Source organism: Mustela erminea, chromosome 2 (genome assembly GCF_009829155.1).
Source record: "Mustela erminea isolate mMusErm1 chromosome 2, mMusErm1.Pri, whole genome shotgun sequence".
NCBI classification, from domain to species: Eukaryota; Metazoa; Chordata; class Mammalia; order Carnivora; family Mustelidae; genus Mustela; species Mustela erminea.
Genome location: NC_045615.1, coordinates 133,105,066 through 133,123,810, shown reverse-complemented (window position 1 = coordinate 133,123,810; position 18,745 = coordinate 133,105,066). Strand labels below are relative to the sequence as shown.

Here is an 18,745-nt window from a genome sequence, read left to right as displayed (position 1 = left end):
AGTGGTAATGCTTTCTGTTTCATAAATCTTCTTGTAAATCTTACTAATCACACACTTTTTGTAGGTGCCAAAGTGGTGGAAAATAAGAAACGAAATCAATGCTTGTATTTAAACTTGGAAAAACATGATGAGAAGGTATGATGTGTGCGCATGCGTGTGAACGTAAGCTCAAGAGTAATAGTTCCTTCTCTTCTTGTTACAGAAATGCATAATCTTTCTCTCTCAATAAAAATGGAAACTAACATTTACTGAGTAGTAATTATGTGCCAGGTACCATACTATATCCTTCAGGTATTTTGTCTCATTTTACTCATCTAAGAACTCCATGACAAAGGTTAAATTTGAACTACAGAAAACTTTTAAGCTCTTCATTCAAAAATTACTAATTGAGCAAGTACTCTCAGCCACTATTCTGAGCACGAAGATAGAAGACTAATAAGAAAATAAAAATAGAACTTAAAAGCATGCCCAGGTAAAAGAGTATCTTTACGCATAACAATTTAACTAAAAAACAAATCCATAGTTACAGTGGGTGCCAGAAAAATGTTGAGAAAATGTATTCAAAACTACATTCAAAAGTCAATCTGGATTTGCACATCCAACTAGATTATCATTTGAGAATGAGGGCAAAACAAATTATTATGTGAAAAGAGCTTCCCCCATTAAGACATCCTAAATGAAAGCACTTAAAATGTACTTCAGAAGAGAATAAATGATCCCTGAAAGGAGATCAAAAAGCACACAAGAGGGGCGTCTGGGTGGCTCAGCGGCTAAGCCTCTGCCTTTGGCTCAGGTCATGATCCCAGGGTCCTGGGATCAAGCCCTGTATGGGGCTCTCTGCTCAGCGGGGGGCCTGCTTTTCTCCCCTTTTCTCTCTCTGCCTGCCTCTCTGCCTACTTGTGATCTCTCTCTGTCAAATAAATAAATAAAATCTAAAAAAAAGAAAAAAAATCACACAAGAACGGTGAGCAAAGTAGATTCCAAAAAATACCACAATAATCGTGGTGACCATTATCTTTTGTGTATGGATATCATCTTACCCACCCTAAAAATTATATATAGATATAGATATAGATATAGATATTTATGTTTGAAAAATAAGACTCCTTTAAAGAAATTAATCTGAATAAATACCATTTGTGTGAAGAGAAAATAAAGTCTCATTTTCTTTTAAGCAAAATTATGACTAATGGCTTCTTCTAGGCTCTGCTGTTTTAATCATTTTGATTTTTATCTTTTTCTATGCTCGAATTGTCACAGTTTGGCCAATGAAAGCTCTTTTCAAGTTAACTTCTGAGTCCTGTCAACACCACATCAGAACATTTCAAAGTGTACTTGGTTTCTGGCAACAAGAGTTTCTAGCCTAATCTTGAAATATCTCTTTCCAAGGCATAGAATTAGCTCCTAGAATATTTTTAGTTGATATTTTTAGTTAAGTTTTACCATTTCTCTACAATAGCCCTACTTAAAGTTTAACTCCTCACAAAACTGTAAGTGAACCTCTTTATGATTGATAGACCAAATAATTTCTTTCTATTTTTATTCAAATTTTTATAATGATTTAATTTTTAAAAATCTGTCCATAAAAATTAAAGTCTAGGAGACAATGCTAATATTTTGAGTGATCTGCAATATCTGTATTGTTGTGATTTTATGCACATTTATTGAATCACTCGAAGCTTATTTCAGCCCAATGCTTCTAATTATTTTCAGGAAGTTTCATAATTTTTCTAATTTTTATAGGGCTATATTTCTAAGAGCTGCCATTGTCTTTAGTAAGTTTTATAATTACCTTTCATTCAACTATGAGAGAAAAATTTTAAAGTCAACTACTTGAAAAATGCTAAGAAATATACTTTATCCCTTCATACAAAAAAATGAAAAGCTTTGGTACGTCATTTTTTTAATTCCATAAGAAAAGCATTATATCTGTAAATAATAAGGCAAGTTAAAATTGGGAAACACCTTTCAGTCTTTGCTTATAGAGAAAATGAGATTTGTATGCAGAAAGACAAATTCATCAGCGAAGTTCAATATCTAAGCCCTCAAAGGAAAAGCATCTTTAGTAGATCTCTTCGGTAATATTTACATGGCCAAATGGTACCCTCTGGTGCAAGACCGATTGAAACTGACACTTGTAACTGTGTGATTGCTCCAATTGGAGAAAGGACCCCTAAGGGTAGAGTAGCAATGCTCAATTAAAAGTGCCTGAATATTATAGAAAATGATACTGATTATCTTGCCTCTGAACCTCAAATTAATTGTGCAAGATAATTGTCTACAATTTAAGTAAGACTGCCTCTATTATGTGATTTATCAGAACTATCTTGAACCTCTTGGCTACTTAATGTATGACTTTTCAAAAGTAATTGAGAAATGTGTTTCTTTTTCTGGCTGGAATTTAGTTAAGAGGTTTATGGACAATAACTTGCGATATAGCATCTAGACACATGAATATTTACAATCTTTGTTTAGCTTTGCCAAAACCAAGCTGCAATGAGAATCCAAATTCTTCACCAAACCATTAGGGTTTTTTACAGAATAAAAACAAAAATTGATTTTAGCTGAATCTGAAATGATAATTTGTCCCAAACTGTTGCCACTAGGTCCTATATTCATTCCAGTGGAAAAGCCAAAGGGTGAAATTGTATCTGTATTAAAGGATAGGCTTTCCTAAGGCTGTTTTTATTCTAGTATCACCAGTCAATATATAATTAAATATTTTGTTAGAGTAAAAAATGTGATTTTTTCCCCCACAACAATATAGAAATCCCAACTAGGTTGTGCCAATTCCAATTGCTTGATACTAAGTAACTAGGACCATGTTGAGAAGGTCTCTGAAGAAGGATCTGTGGCTCAGTGAGGAATGGTCAGTCCAATATTGGCCAAGAATGGAGTACCAGATACATTTCTTTGCCATCTCCACTGTAAAAGAACTAGAGAGAATTTCTTAGGACATTATCTCTACTTTTAAAAAGATTAAATTTTTGCCACATTTAAATTGACTCAGAACATCTGACACATTTTGGTTTCTATGAATAACTCTAAAGCTAAATTTTTATGGTATCCAACCACATGCCATTCAATTTAATAGCGAAAAAATATTTGAGTGCCTACCAAAAGCACATATGTTTGGCGCTGGGAATAAAACAGTGAAAAAAATAGACCAACTTTGCCCTCATTGGGCTCTCGAATTGTCAGGAAGGTAATAATTTTGATAACAATGGTCTAAATAAACATCTGTATCATGTTTTGCAATGTACTTTTAAACATTAAACCTTCTTCGAATTCCTTGGGAAAGCCCAATTTTTCCATGATGTATTTTTTCAATACATTGTGAAATTTGGTTTGCTAATAATTTTGTTCAGGAATTTTGCATCTTTATTTCACAAGGAAGAATGACTTTTAATCATCTATTATAAAAAAATACTTGTTTTGTTTTAGCCTCATGATAATATTAGGCTCATTAAATTATTTAGGAAGTGTTACTTGTTCTGTTCTCTAGAGGGATTTCTATGGCTTTGGAATTATTTGTTTTTTGATGATGTGTTATAACTTGCCTTTGGACTTATCTAAATGTTTTGTCTTTTCTGTTTTGGTTTTCATTTTGTTTTTTTTAATAGGAAAGGGGCTAGATTTTTAAATACTGATCCAATGTCTTTAGATATTATTAGCCTATTAAGATTTTCTGGGTTTTATTTCTACTTCATTTGGTTTTGCTAAGTAAATTTTTGTGTATGAAATTATCCATTAGAAGTAAGTTTTTAATAAAAGAGTGTTTATTCTTCCCAGTATTGTTATTTTATTCTGTATCTATCACTAAATTGGGCTTTTTCCCTCACAACTTGAATCAATCTGGTCAATTTTTTTGGCTTTATACAAAAAGGCATAAAATTGTCAAAAAATGATAGGTCTTTTGTTGGTAAACTATTCCTTTAATATTAAAATTTTCAGATATTAAGGTATATTTTTAATTATTTTGTGTTGAGACCCATAAAGAACAACCATTCTTTCCTTTTTATGAAATAAATACCCAACTCTTCTTCATGGCCAATAATAGCATGATATTTCCTTTTAAGAGTCTTTCTTTTTAAATTTTTACTCACAAGCCCTTAATTTCTCTTAAGGCAATCCTTTGACTTCTTTCTAGGGTCTCTACATATTTTTTTTAATTTGAAACACTGAACTTAATACTAGATTCTAGAACTACCTGCTCGATGGTATATCAGATAAAAGAACAATCTTAAGAACCCAAATACCCAGTATGTAATTTTATTTAATACTGGTCTAGAATAAGAACATCATGCCAAGTGGGTGAGTGGAGGAGAAGGTCTCCTACGCAGAGGAAACCTTTGCTCCAGATAAGCTTCCTCATCACCAGTTTTCTTATTAAGACCTCAGAGACTTGGGCACCTGGGTGGCTCAATGGGTTAAGGCCTCTGCCTTCGGCTCAGGTCATGATCCCGGAGTCCTGAGATCGAGCCCCACATCGGGCTCTCTACTTCCCCGTCTCTCTCTGCCTGCTTGTGATCTGTCTGTCAAATAAATAAATAAAATCTTTAAAAAAAAAAAAAAAAAAACTTCAGAGACTGTGTCCTCTGGCTGTTTTCTTTTCTGTCAGTACATATGTCTTCCAGTTTTCCACAACCCCCAAAACTCACAGCTTTTGCCCCGTCCATGAAGATTTCCTACAGGTTTGTATTGTAAAAACAATAAGGAAACTACCTGAGATAACTTTAACTAATTAGAAGGATCTTATATTTCCAGTAAATGTCTGAGCAAATGGACTTGAACGTCCATAACACCTGAAGAAAAATTACATCTACCAACCCTTTGGCTCTCTCTTCCTTCTCCCTTTGGTTCTTTGATGCCACACCTCAGCAGGTGTTAGAGGAAGTCATTTTGTTCCTAGGACTGATGGTTCTGGTAAGGATGATAATAATTTGTTATATCTTAGTTACCTACATATCTCTCTCTCGGGGACAATAAAGGAACCCACAATTCTTCGCACATGGAAATTTTAACATCCATTGAATGAACGAACTAATGACAAACAAGTGAAAGTTGGCAGTGAGCCCTTGGAATCACCAGGTCTGAGTTAAGTTTCTCTACATTTCAGAAAATACAGACATTTATTTGTTTCTTAGTTTTTAATTCTCCATGGAAGTAAATTGCAATGACCTCAGTCATTCCAGACAAAGGATGACATTTTTCTTTTAAGGATAATTAACTCAAAAAAAAAAAAAATAGTTCAGTTGGGAGAAGGTGGGTGGGCTTAAGGACATTGGGGAGGGTATGTGCTATGGTGAGTGCTGTGAACTGTGTAAACCTGGCGATTCACAGATCTGTACCCCTGGGGATAAAAATATATGTCTATAAAAAAATTTTTAAAAATGAAAAAAAAAGAAAAAAATAGTTCACAGAAGTAACCTAAAATATTAGGGAAATCACTATTTTTTTATTATAAACTGTGATAATGCAAATCAGCAATAAAAATGAAGAACCAATATATGCTACAAAACAGATGCACCTTGAAATCATTACATAAGTGAAATTTATAAGAAATACCCAGAAGAGGCAAATCTACAGAGACAGAAATAGCTTAGTGAGTGCCAAAGTTGAGGGAGGAGAAAATACCACTAATGAGTATGAGGTTTGTTTTGGAGGCAATAAAATGCTCTACAATTAGGTAATTGTTGTACAATTCTGTGAATATCCTATAAAGCACTGAATTGTATACTTTAAATGGGTGAATGCATGGAATGTAAATTATATTTCAATGAAGCTGTTTTTAAAAAGTAAAGGTTAAGTGACTTACAATTACATGTCTAGTTGGTGAAGCTAGAACTGTAATCCACATTTCTGAAATAACACAAATCTTTTCTCTCGCTTTGCTGTTGTCTTGCGTGTTGTTATGCCCTTATTTTCTGCCAATCTTCATTTCCTTTTTTCTTTTTGTCATTCATGTGTTTATATTTAGTTCTCTTTCTTTGTTCTCATTTCTTAATTCCTCAAAAGCTCTTATGCTGTCCCTGTCCAACTGTTAAGTGGCCTACATTTTAATGATCACAGAGTAGCTTTACTTTTTTTATTTGGCTCTACTTCCAGGTGACTTCTGATACCATTGCTTTATTTTTTCCACCAAAAGGACATATGGGACAAAGCACATGAAACTTGGTGGGTAAGAATTTGGAGAAGAAGGCTTTAGCAGGATATGAGTAGCAAGTGGGAAACCACTGAACAAAGAATGATTCTGTTGTTGGAATCTTATTACATTCATAGACACAAGAGACCTACGAGGGTTGTTTAACTCGATACTCTTACCCAGGAGATTGACTTACAGCTGGTGTGTGAGAAATGCCATTTTCCAGATGACTTCCTCTCCTGTTACAAAGTCTGGCTATGGCTTCCTGCAAAGTGCTGATCTTCTCCATGTTCAAGTGTTTGAGACACTTATCTTATCTTTCCCCTCTGTGCTGGCTTTTTCCACTCATCTTTTTTTAATTTTAAGTGTCCTACTGTAGAAAGATTAATTCTTCTCTATTGAGTTTCATTCCTTTTTCAATATTTGTACAGACACTGTGATATACCTAACTGGGACAGAGGAAGGTGTAAGGTAAGTAGTTGTTCATACTATACAAGAAAGTCCTAAGATAATGCCTTTTTTTTTTCCCCTGCAGGATATGACTGGATTGCCTGAATAAAATTTACGAGGAAAAAATGGACATCTTGTTCACTATGGTCAAACACTAAGAATGTGATTAAATGTTATTAGCAGGTGACTTTTTTCTTTTCCAAATGAAGTTGTCCAATGTAAATTATCACTGGTTTTTAAGTTGCAAATAAGATTGATTTTCATCCTTTGAAACATTCTCTGGTGGCTTTAAGGAACTTTTATATACTTACTCCCCATAGTTATCATTTCTTTCCATTTGTCCCAAATTATTTGGGTAAATTTTGACATTTTTGTAGGAAAAATGTTAATATTGGCAAGTTCACACTGTCCAACTTAACAAAGAGTAGTAGATATATAGTAGGACTTGCTTAAATCCACTGGGTGGTGATGGTGAGGTTCCAGGGGAAGGAAGGAAAGGCTAAATTGTGGAAAGTCCAGGAGAAACAAGGGAGAAGAAAGAAAATTGGTCTGGATACAGACATAGGAAAAGTAAAACACAAGCTAAAGACTTTATGCAACACTGTTATGTTTCACATGGTTAAAAAGGAAGGGTTATATGTAGCAGACAATGTTCGTTCTTTACTCAGGAGCCATTCTCTCCTTTTTTCCTTGCTAACAAAACCCATTTGTGTTTGGGCTGGCAATGTGCCCAGTTCCAAGAACTGGATTATGGCTAGTCTTATTGATCATGACTTTAATGTCTCCTCTTGACTCCTCCCTATTTGGGATGATGCCATGTCAAAGTGATGCTTAGAACTTCAGCAGGCGTCTTGCCACCTGACGCAAATAAGGAGAACAAAAATTAAATGTGCTGAGGAACAGAAAGGTGCAAAGAAAGTGGGTTTTTGATGATAGAGCTTATGAACTAGATGTACTGCCTCTTCCAATATGCTTTGTAATGTGATAGAATAAAATGTCTCAAATTTTCAGTTGGGTATTTAATTGTAGACCTAGCAATCTAATTGAAACAGTAGCAAAGTACTTTCATACCATGAAGACCATATATGACAGATGTGAAGCATTACAAAAATATTTAAGCCTTTGATCAGGCTTAGATTATATAAGACATTTTGAAGCTTAACTGCTTTAAGTGGGAAAGGGAGTTTATTCTCTCTGACATGCCCCTCTGGACAGCAGACGTAAAAGACATAGTTAAGGATAAGCAACAGTATTTCTCTGGGTCCCCTCTGAGTCTAGAGGTACAATTCACAATAAGAACCATCCTATAAGAAAATAGTAGATGATTATTAAACTTTTAGAACTTGTCCTCAAATAGACAGGTTGTTACATTAGCTGATCTCATCTGATCATCTTTTTTTTATTATTTATATTTCTGGTTATTGCTACCCACAGCACAAAAGACATACGTAAGTACCTAAAAGGAGAGGACACATTTCATATTTATAAACAGTCCTGGTTGTAGAGCAGTGCTGGAGCCTAGGAATGGAGAGCTGGGTTCAATGGCATCCCAGGCCTTCTGCCCATCCCCCAGTGGTACCCTTAGCCATACCCTATTGGTATGAAAATGTGCCAACACACCAAATTCAGTTTTTATACATCTGTCTTGTTGGTAGAAACTTGAATGGGATCACAAAGGATAATTGGATTGTCTAGATGAGGGGAGGCTGTTTACTAATGCATAGAACTGGGTGTACTAAGATTCCAAGGCAATAGAAACACAAGCAGTTGATTGTGGCAGGCAAGATGGAGCTACGTGAGAGAGCAGTAGCACATGGGAAGGAGGTGGGGGGCTTTCTGCCTATACTGAAAAACTGAGCCCCAAAGGAGACAGCCAGATCTTGGGGGATTTTAGGCAGGAGAGCAGAAGATCATTCTGGCAGCTTAAGACAGGATAAAGTGAAATGAAAGAAGTCTGGAGGTAAGAAGAAAACAATTACAACCAAAAAAAAGATGACAGTGCCAAGGGGTATGAATCAAGAAATATCAAGAGACAGACTGGAAAACTTAGCAATCACTTAAATGTAAAGGAAACAGCACCCGGGACAGTTTGAGGATAACTCACTTCTCAGAATCAACCAGGATGGAGAGTTATGACATCCTTTACACTACAGAGGAAAAAGGAGTTGGGTTTTGTGTGAAGGGAAAGAAGGATATAATAAATATGCTTTTTATTGTGTCAAGTGTGAGGCATTCATGGTTGATTCAAGTAAAGTTCTCCAGCAGATCGGAGGTTCCCAGGCTTTCAGGTTTCACACAACTCCAAAATTTGCAAATAAATATGAGGGACCAGTTTAAGACTGTGAGTTCTTTCTTTTTCTAGGTCAGGGCATGTTTTCTTAAAAACTATCATCTACTTATATCTACATTTTATTCTTTTTCTTTTTTTTAGATTTTATTTATTTGACAGACAGAGATCACAAGCAGGCAGAGAGGCAGGCAGAGAGAGAGAGGGGGAAGGAGGCTCCCCGCTGAGCAGAGAGCCCGATGTGGGGCTCGATCCCAGGACCCTGAGATCACGACCTGAGCCGAAGGCAGAGGCTTTAACCCACTGAGCCACCTAGGCACCCCTACATTTTATTCTTATAAAAGGATTTTCAACACCAAAAATTAAGGCATGAATCTTGACTTAAAAGGCAATTTATTAATTAAGGTAACTTGCCTTCAATTTAAAACTCAACTGAAGTCCTTTTTTTTTTTTCCAATTCTTCTTAGACTAATGTAATCCTCATCACTGATTTACAACAGACCACAAACAGCATTTAAAACCAGTGATATAGATTACAATACAGAGAGACTTGGAGCCCAATAGAGAACCTTTAATAAAGATGTGGAATCAGAAGCATATTATTTGAACCAGACAAATAGATCATCAAAAGTACTGTTTATTTGGCACTTTCTATGTGCCAAGCACTATGATAAAGTCTTTACATATATCTCATTTCAAAATCTCAACCACTAGAGGAGGTAAGAGAGGGTAGTTCATTTTTACCACTGAGGACATTGAGACTAGAGATATTAAGTTACCCTGAATCACAAAGCAGGAAGTGGCAGAGCTAATATTCAAGATTTCTCTAATTCTGAGCTCTGTGCTTTTAAGTGAGATGGCATACGGCCACCCTGGAAAAAACATACAGAATAAGAAAGAGCATCACAGAGATGGAACTTAGGAATACGGATACTTTAAATGTTTCAGGAAAACAACACCACCACCCGCAAGCCTAGAAGAGGAAAATAAATAGGGCCATGTAAAGCAAAGGAGAGAGGAATTTCCAAAAGAACTGTATTATCAAAAGTGAAGGGTATTAAGAGGTACAAACTTCCAGTTATAAAATAAGTCAGTCACAAAGATGAAAAGTACAGCACAGAGAACACAGTCAATAATATTGTAATTGCTTTTTTCTGGTGATAGATGGTAATGACAGTTACTATGGTGATCATTTTCTTATGAATATAATTGTTGAATCACTATGTTGTACACCTGAAACTAGTATAATATTGTATATCAACTACACTTAAGTTTAAAGAAAATTCTAAATGTCACAGAGAAGGCATAAACATGCATAAAAAAGTTTATTTATATAAATCCAGGGGAAAATGATACATGGCACCAACTTCTAATGAAAGCCCATTAATAATACTCCTCAGTCCTGCAGATCCTTGCACGTGCTCAGCAGTTACTCAATTAGTAGGATCATGAGCTTACTCTAGAACCTATGTATCTAACCCCTTTTGCAAACCTAAAACCTCCCTGAGAGGATTAAACCTGAATCATCTGAGCTATTAGATGAGGTATCATTTGGACTCCTCACCCTAATACTAAAACAAATTTTTCAGGATCAAATCAAATCATATTCAAATCTATACAACAATATCTATGTTGCAATCTATACCTCTAACTAGAAACAGGTTTTTAAATATAATTTATAATTCAGGAACTCTATATAGTGAGTATTATGTTTGCCACAATCCTACAGCCTATGTTATACAATTCCAATTATAAAAGATCTAACTCGCACAAAGATTTGAAATGTGATTTCACTTTACTTTCACCGGGAGGCATTGGTGCATTGATATCATGGCTTGAAATAATTAAGCCAATGCTTTGTATAAGATTAAGACAATCACTCTTACTAAGTCCTAACACAGATTTCAATCATGAATTCGCCTCCATGTGTACGCATCATAAATAACCTCTTATCTCCAAATTCTTTCTTTTTGCTTGCTCTGGGAGAATGGATCTGGGCCCCTTAAGTATTTTCCAGGGTATATTACACAGGGTCAGACTTTGTCCATAGAGGGTGCCAGAGAGACACTATAGGAGTAAAGGGCTTTGCTTCCTGGATCTGAGGCACTCACTGGGCAGCCTCCTGCAGGGTGTAGAGCTTCTCCAGAGCCAGTCTCCGGAAGTACAAAGAAGGCAGCCATGGAGTGTCCATCACCACCCTCAGGCAGATTGGTAGCATTGCTTCACATGAGATACTTCCTCAACAACTTTTCCCAGAGCCCTCGAGGACAGAATTCCAGCCAGTTCCTGAAGGGAGATTTCCAGTAAATTTCCCCATGGTACCAACACAGGGACTTCTCTGACATCCAGTCAGGGCTGTGCCTTTTCCCATAGGCTTCAGATCTCAGCTGTGGAGGAGGAAGGCAGAGTGGGGCCTATTCCTTGGACTCTCTATCTCAGCCCTAGGTAGTAACTGCCCTTCTGTCTGTTATATCCTATTCATTCATGTTCTCTTCCTGCTAAAACCTTCATTGCTCCAATGTTGGTCCTGCTGTAGTTAATAATTCTTTATATAAAACTTTCCTTTTCAAGCTGCTGTGAGAAATGTCTCCCTTAATTTGACCCAGACTAATAAATGTTTTTTTAACACCTGCCTTTATTAAAATAATTAAACAAATAAACTAAACAAATAGCAGTAACTCACTATAAACTTTGAAGATGATAACATCACAACTTTTAAATAAATAAAAGATTCACATTATACCTTTTGCAAGAAACCTTAACTTTGCTAGTTCACCATGAGTCCCAAGATGGAGCTAGACACCTTCCTGAAGAGTTTTCCTTAACCTTTACATCGGCTCTCTGTGAAAGGGGGAAGTAGAAATACAACTGAAAAACCCTGGAAAGACAGTTGAAAATGAATCCTGTGCTAGAAGCCTGTGTCTCTCACTGTTATAAACTTTCACAAAGAATCAAAGAAGTATTATTATTTTGATTTTATCTAAGGGGGAATTGAGACCTAGAGAGGTTAAATTACTCACCCAAGATCATGCGTCTAGTATGGAGATGTGATCAAAGCCAAGTATGCCTGATTCCAAACTCCCTACAGCTCACCTCACAGAGCTTCCCAAGATGGACTTTCGCTTTTCTGTAATGGGTCCCCTTCTCTCCACTGCAGACATAGGGGACTGCTCATTTGGACTGAACTATTAGTTTGTGTTCTCATCATCTTTGCCCTTAGAACAGCTGCTACTGCCCTCTGATGTCTCAGAAGAAAAAGAAAGCAAGAAACAAACTACCTAGTATTCAACTACCATTGGGATCAATCTCTCCCCCTCCAAAAAAAATGTTTTCATGTGTATTTCTCCTCAAAAAGAAATATTTTCTGCAATATAAGAAAAGGAGCAAAACTGGACCTTGCCTTTTCTATTTCTAGTCAAAATAGTAGTTATTTGGACTGCAATCATATAAACTTTAGCCCTAGAAGAATTGGCTTATATTATACTAAAACTGCACATATTCAAGTGCTGAGAGGAAAAATAAAACCCCTGCTAACTCTAAAAATTCTATACCTGGAAAAGAAAAATCTTTGAGATATAAAGGCAAATTAAGACATTCTCAGATGATGGGAAACTAAGGGAATCTGTACCTCTAAGGGAAGAAGACCTAACCTTAAAGAATACCTCCAGGACATTCTCCAGAAGAAAGTAAATGACTTCAGAAAGAAAGAAATAACAATGCAATAGGTTTTATAAAAGGCGGGGAATATAACAGATTAGAGTTCTCCTGAGTTTTTTCATCATGGTTGATGGCTGAGGCAAAAACTATAATTCCAATTGATGGAGTGCTCGATGTGTGTAGAGAAAACAAGGTTTTCAAGTGGGGAGGGCTAAGGGATCTAAATGCAAGTGGCATTTCCACAACTCACTTAAAGTGTCAAAATGTTCCCAGCAGATTGTTATCCCGGTTACATATGCTCCTCATAAAACCAAAGCAACTCCGAAGAAAACAATACATCTAAAAGGTTCAGCAAGATGAGAACCATTCTTATCACAAGTTAATGTTCACTAGAGAGAATCTACTTCAGAAAAAGCATTTACAGCCAGATGGACAGGATGACTCAGTCCACTGACCCTCGGTCTTCAGCTTCTCTAGTACTTGAATAAAGTAGCCAGGAACTAGACTAGCCCTAGTGGAAGAAACAGACCCATGCACGGTCCACTGGGCATGCTTTCACCAAAATGATCTCATTATTGTCACTACTGAATGCCTAACTTGCTAGCACTTAGAGAACAACAGTGAGTGCTCAGATGGTATTATCTTTCAGTAAGTCCAACAAGACACGGATACCCTGGAAAGAATAATGCTCTATCCTGTCTGTGTTTGATCCACTCACTATTCCAGATCTGGCTTTGCCTTTCTGGTCACACTTCCAAGCCAGCACCACTACCAGGGACTTAAAGAATGTCTAATCAACTGTCATGTATAATTGCATAATCTTACCATGAACTTACACACCCACTGTACAGCCAAGGAGAAGTCACAGTGGTCTTGTGACAAGAACACCCATTGTTCCTACCATGTATTGTGCCATCTAAGCTGCCAACACAGTAAAAGGCTGAAATGGATGTTTAACTGTGTAGCTAAAGTAGCAGCTTGAAGAGAACACCTTGAAAGGATAGGACCCTATCTTTTACAATTCAGCATGCACCTTAATTCAATAGCCATTCGATAGCGCTAGGTCTGTAACAGTAGAATGAATGGTCTGGCTAGGAAGGGATAGAGTTAGAAGAAGTCCCACTCATTATCACCCCCCAGGAACCCACTCAGGGAAACATGAATACTGTCCCCACAGTTTTAAGCTCTGTATAATCCTTCCACCAAGGACACAGCAAGAATCCCACTCATCTTAGAGTGAACACTGCTTCCTGTTCACTTTGGGATCCTTATGCCAGGAGATAAGCAAGTGAAGAAAACAATTACTCTACTGACAGTGATAATCGACCATGATAATCAGGAGGAACCATAACCTCTGTGATAGATTAAGGTAAGGAGGACTATGCGGAACACTCAGGTAAGCCATGTGACTTTCATTCCCAGCTATAATTAATTGTATATGGGAAAGCACAGCAACCATTACCCGGTAAAGGCAGAGAAGGCTCACACCCTTCAAATTAAGGATGAGGCCTCGGCATTGCACCAGGCACACTGCACAGAGTGGCAGAAGTCCTAATCACTGGGCAGAGGAATTTAGAGTTGGTAGTGGAGGCAGGAAGTGGTTCATATTAGTTATGACCTCAGGGCAAACTGCAGGAGCAGCAGCAGGCAGAGTTCCTCCAGGAACCCCTTATGAGCTTTTCCAGTCAGAATTCTGGAGATGCTGTGCCATGACCTATGGATATGTGAGTTCAAAGGATAAACTGTAAAGAATGTTATTGGTAAACCACCGTCCCTATGTAAACTGGGGGGTCAACTCTTTCCCAGCAACTATATTAGCTGATAACACAGCTACTCCTATCTCAGGAGACTTGCCCTCACACAAATAGAACAGCCTTGCCTAGGAGTCTATGACCACCCAGCCCTCCCAAAGGAAGACCATTGCCAGTGACTGAGTCCCACGGGGTAGGAGAGACTTTCTTGCACAACTTGTCACCCACAGCTTTCTGTGGGAACAAACAAGCTAGTTTCCACCTGAGCCCACATTCTGGATCAGTATCTTTGTATTTTTTTTTCCCTGTGTTATCCTATTTTCCTCAAATCTCTTCACCTGAAAGTATGTTTTGTTTTGTTTTGTTTTGTTTTTTATAAACCACTTGAACAAGAAGTCCTATCCCATGTCTTGCTTCTAAAAACTCAAGCTAAGACACTTGTGCGTCTTACAGCCTTTCTCTGCTACATATGCCTTGGGAAACTGGAGAGATTTCCATCGAATCTGACACTTGAAAACAAATTGTTAAATTTAAGTCTGAAGGTAATACAAACTCCGTTATAACTGGATACATTTCATATCACTTAAGTTAGGAAACCAGAGTTTATGGTAAATGTAATAAAACACTAATAATTCAAAAGAATCAGTAAGCTTCCTATTTCTGCTTTGATGCTGTATTTCCAAAATCTTCATGACTCTAAAGGCAGGAAACATGTAATCGCACAAAGAGCTTAACTTTTTTTTTTTTTTTTAAAGATTTTATTTATTTATTTGACAGAGAAAGAGATCACAAGCAGGAGGAGAAGCAGGCAGAGGGAGAGGGAGAAGCTGGCTCCCTGCCGAGCAGAGAGCCGGACGTGGGGCTCGATCCCAGAACCCCGGGATCATGACCCGAGCCGAAGGCAGAGGCTTAACCCACTGAGCCACCCAGGCGCCCCAAGAGCTTAACTTTTAAATTAGTTGGTTTGTATGCCAAGAAAATTGCAACAGCAGTCATCTACAACTGAAGAATGACTTTTGAAATAATTTTCACATAAAATTTATTCTGCTTATTTTAAATCATTATTCAGGTTATTTTCTCAAAAGTCCAATTAAAAACAAAAACATTGCAAAACAAAGTCACAAATCAGCATTTACCATAGAGGGAAATATTTCTAGAAATGATATATAATACAATGGGTGCAAAAAATATTAAATTGAGGAGAAAACAAAAATTAAAACACCACAGAGAATTTAAAATCTTATTTGGTAAACATAATAGTAGGAAACCTGGTGGTTTCAACTCTTCTCCAGGCAAAACACAGAGCAAGTGTATTATTTTTTAAGTCTGTTTCTCATAGACTTTAAGACTAGATATTTATAATCTAGGTGACCAAAATAAAATTATAAAAAAAATACTCCATCACTATTGAGGAAATGTTATTAAAATTCATTATTTATCTTTCATAAATTTAGTATTTTTCAAATTTCATCTTCCATTAGAAGGAGTTTCCAATATTTTGATAGACTATGGTGATTATCACTTAAATTAGCATGAATCTTACCACAGAGTTTTGGTACAGAACATGGTGGTACCATAATTATTGAAATAATGATTTCTTTTCAAGTTCTTTAACCTGTTTTCCAAGGCCCTTCTAAGATTTGGCCCTAAGCTTCCTTGATAAACTCATCTCTGACAATCCCTACATGGGCCCCATTGATCAACAAAACTGGGAAGTTCACTCTTCTCCAACAAGTCCCTTCTTTCTCTGAATTTATTTCTTTACTGCAATGGAATAATTTCATCATTAGGCTCTGAAAGAACCTGCTTGGATTCAAGTTCCTCAGCATTGTTTTGAAGAAAACCCCAGACATCAGTATCAACTGATCCATAAATGTTTCATTACATATCTTTAAGTCTGAGAGCCATTCTCTTTTCAAGCATAGCCATGATGTCATTTATCATCACACCTAAAATATTAACAATAATTCCTTAATATCATCAATGAAGCAGTGTTCAAATGTCTCTGATTCTCCTACACATTTTTTTTAAGTTTAGATTTTATTTTTTTTTTTAATTTTTTATAAACATATAATATATTTTTATCCCCCGGGGTACAGGTTTGTGAATCACCAGGTTTACACACTTCACAGCACTCACCATAGCACATACCCTCCCCAATGTCCATAACCCCACCCCCCTTCCCCTAACCCCCCTCCCCCCAACAACCCTCAGTTTGTTTTGTGAGATTAAGTGTCACTTATAGTTTGTCTCCCTCCCAATCCCATCTTGTTTCATTTATTCTTCTCCTACCCCCTTAACCCCCCATGTTGCATCACCACTTCCTCATATCAGGGAGATCATATGATAGTTGTCTTTCTCCGCTTGACTTATTTCGCTAAGCATGATACCCTCTAGTTCCATCCACGTCATCGCAAGTGGCAAGATTTCATTTCTTTTGATGGCTGCATAGTATTCCATTGTGTATATATACCTACACATTTTAAAGTATTTCATTTGAATCAGGATTCAAATAAGAATCACACATGGCACTTGACTCTGTGGTTCTTATAATTCTCAAGAATTACCCAGGGATTGGAAGAATAAATACTGCTGAAATGTCTATACTACCCAAAGTGATCTACACATTTAATGCAATCCCTATCAAAATACCAACAGCATTTTTCACAGAACTAGGAAAAACAACCCTAAAATTTATATGGAACCACAAAAGACCTGAATAGTCAAAGCAATCTCGAAAAAGAAAAACAAAACTGGAGGTAATGCAGTTCCAGACCTGAAGGTATATTACAAAGCTCCAGTAATCAAAACAGCATGGTACAGGCATAAAAATAGACACATAGATCAATAGAACAGAGCAGAAAACCCAGAAGTTAACCTACAACTATATGGTTAATTAACCTTCAACAAAGGAGGAAAGAATACACAATGGGGAAAAGATGGTCTCTTCAACAAGTTGTATTAGAAAACATGCAAAGGAATAAAATTTATACCATACACAAAAATAAACTCAAAATATATTAAAGACCTAAATGTGAGACCTGAAACTATGAAAATCTTAGAAAAGAGAAAAGGCCGTACTTCTTCTGACATGGGCCACGGTAACATTTTTCTAGATATGTCTCCTGAGGTAAGGGAAATAAGAGCAAAAATAAACCAGGAAATAAAAAATAAATTGGGGCTACCTCAAAATAAAAACCTTCTGCACAGCAAAGGAAACAATCAAAACTAAAAGACAACCTACAGAATGGGAGAAGATATTTGTCAATGACATATCTGATAAAGGGTTAGTATCCAAAATATATAAAGAACTTATAAATCTCAACACCCAAAAAACAAATAATCCAATTTAAAAATGGGCAGAAGACATGAACAGATATTTCTCCAAAGAAGACATACAGATGGCCAACAGACGCATGAAAAGATGCTGATCAGTCATCATCAGGGAACAGCAACTTAAAGCTACAATGAGATAGTATCTCACACCAGTCAAAATGGCTAAAACCAAAAACACAAGAAACAGGGGCACCCAGTGGCTCAGTCAGTTAAGCAGCTGACTCTTAGTTTTGGTTCAGGTCATGACCTCAGGGTTCTGGGATCAAGCCCTGCGTGGGGCTCCATACTCAGCTCGGAGTCCGCTTAAGGATTCTCCCTCCTCCTTTCTCTCTGCCCCTCCCCACACTCAGGCATGCTCTCTCTCTTTCAAATAAATAAATCTTTAAAAGAAAAAAAAAAAAAAGGCCACATGATACAATAAATGTTGGCAAGAATGTGGAGAAAAAGGAACCATTGTGCATTATTGGTAGGAGCGCAAACTGGTGCAGCCACTGTGGAAAACAGTATGGAGGTTCCTCAAAACCTTGAAAATAGAGCTACCCTACAGTCTAGTAATTGCATTACTGGGTAATTATTCAAAAAATACAAAAACACTAATTCACAGGGATAGAGGTGCCACTATGTTTATTGCAGTATTATTTATAATATCCAAATTATGGAAGCAGGCAAGTGTCTATGAGAGGAAGAATGGATAAAGGAGATGTGGTGTATATATATACCACATCTTCATATATATATATGTATATATGTATATGTATGTATACACACACACACATACACACACACACACATACAAAGGAATATCACTCATTCATAAAAAAGAATGAAATCTTGCCATTTGCAACAACATGGAAAGAGCTAGAGGGTATTATCTAAGTGAAACATGTCAGTAAGAAAAAGAAAAATACCATATGATTTCAATCTTCTGTGGAATTTAAGAAACAAATGAGCAAAGGAAAAAGAGAGAGAGAGACAGAAACAGAGAAACAGATCCTTAATTATCGAGAACAAACTATGGTTATGAGAGGGGAGGCGGGTGGGGGGTGGGTGAAATAGGTGATGGGGTTTAAAGAGAATGCTTACCATGAGAAGCACTGTGTAATGTACAGAATTGTTGAG

General features: G+C 36.7%; 1 long non-coding RNA gene across 5 annotated transcripts in view; it reads right to left on the bottom strand.

Moving 5' to 3' along the window:
* LOC116585033 overlaps nt 1–18,745 on the bottom strand; it is a 155,588-nt gene that overhangs the window by 63,726 nt on the left and 73,117 nt on the right. The window contains exons 5-6 of one of the 5 annotated variants that reach the window (XR_004283439.1): nt 11,626–11,723; nt 6,652–7,453 (exon numbers count right to left, since the gene is read on the bottom strand). The exons of 3 other annotated variants lie outside the window; for them this stretch is intronic. This is a non-coding gene — a long non-coding RNA (uncharacterized LOC116585033). Of the gene's footprint in view, nt 1–6,651; nt 7,454–11,625; nt 11,724–18,745 lie in introns of those variants that run through there. One more of the 5 variants, XR_004283442.1, reaches the window with a different exon arrangement.